This window comes from Gossypium arboreum, chromosome 7 (genome assembly GCF_025698485.1).
Source record: "Gossypium arboreum isolate Shixiya-1 chromosome 7, ASM2569848v2, whole genome shotgun sequence".
Taxonomy (NCBI): Eukaryota; Viridiplantae; Streptophyta; class Magnoliopsida; order Malvales; family Malvaceae; genus Gossypium; species Gossypium arboreum.
Window position 1 is genome coordinate 54,020,744 of NC_069076.1, and position 1,143 is coordinate 54,021,886.

A 1,143-nucleotide genomic window follows, 5' to 3' on the forward strand; every position below is an offset into this window, starting at 1 on the left:
CAGCTTCTTTTAAGATTCAGTTAACACTTTTCCACTCCTTAGGGTAACTGCTTTCACATGCTCTTTTGGGTTAGGTTCAGTGTTACTAGGTAGGCTCCCTTGTGGTCTCTCTGAAATCATCTTAGCCAGCTGTCCTATTTGATTCTCGAGCCCTTGAATCGATGCTTATTGATTTTTAAGTGTAGTTTCAGTGTTTTGAAAATGGGTTTCCGCCATTAAAATAAACTTCGTCGTCATCTCTTTAAGGTTTGGCTTTTTCTCTTGCTGGTAAGGCTGTTGTTAGAAGCCTGGAGGGGGTGGTGGTCTTTGATTTCCTTGGCCTCCCCATGAGAAGTTTGGGTGGTTCTTCCAACCTGCATTGTAAGTGTTACTATAATGATTATTTTGAGGCCAAGGATTATTACCCATGTAATTTTTTTTGCTCATTCTCCATGCTGGGACCGAAAGGTAAATATTCTAAATTTCCCATTCAACCTCCGCTCGTGTCACACTGCATCACCGGATGTACTGATTTTATTGGCTTTGTTCTCATAACTTGCCACTGATAATTATTTTGTGACATATCTTTAATGAACACATAAGCCTTCTCAGGTGTTTTTTTATTTATGGTTCCACCAGCCGCTGCATCGACCATCTGTCTAGCTGAGGGGTTCAAACCATTGTGGAAAGTTTGAACCTGTAGCCATAAAGGTAACCCATGGTGAGGGTACCTTCTCAATACATCCTTGTATCTCTCCCATGCATCATATAGTGTTTCTAAATCCATCTACACAAAAGAAGAGATATCATTCCTCAATTTAGTCGTTTTAGCTGGTGGAAAATATTTGAGTAAAAAATTTTTGGTCATTTGTTCCCAAGTAGTGATTGACCCTCGTGGTAACGAGTTTAACCATTGTTTAGACTTATTCCTTAATGAAAAGGGAAACAACAGAAGGCGAATGGCATCGTCAGAAATGCCATTGATCTTAAAGGTGTCGCAGAATTCCAGAAAATTTGCTAAATGAGTGTTTGGATCCTCGTCCTGCAAACCATCAAACTGAACAAACTGTTGTATCATTTGAATAGTGTTAGGTTTCAGTTCAAAATTATTTGCAGCAACAACAGGTCGAACAATACTCAATTCAGTTCTTGTTAAGGTAGGCT

The 1,143-nt window shown here is 39.4% G+C and overlaps 1 non-coding gene across 1 annotated transcript; it reads left to right on the forward strand.

The window, feature by feature from the left end:
* Positions 1-692: 692 nt before the first annotated feature.
* Positions 693-799, forward strand: LOC128295892 (small nucleolar RNA R71). Its single transcript, XR_008286441.1, has one exon. It is a non-coding gene; the product is annotated as a small nucleolar RNA R71 (small nucleolar RNA).
* Positions 800-1,143: the final 344 nt, after the last annotated feature.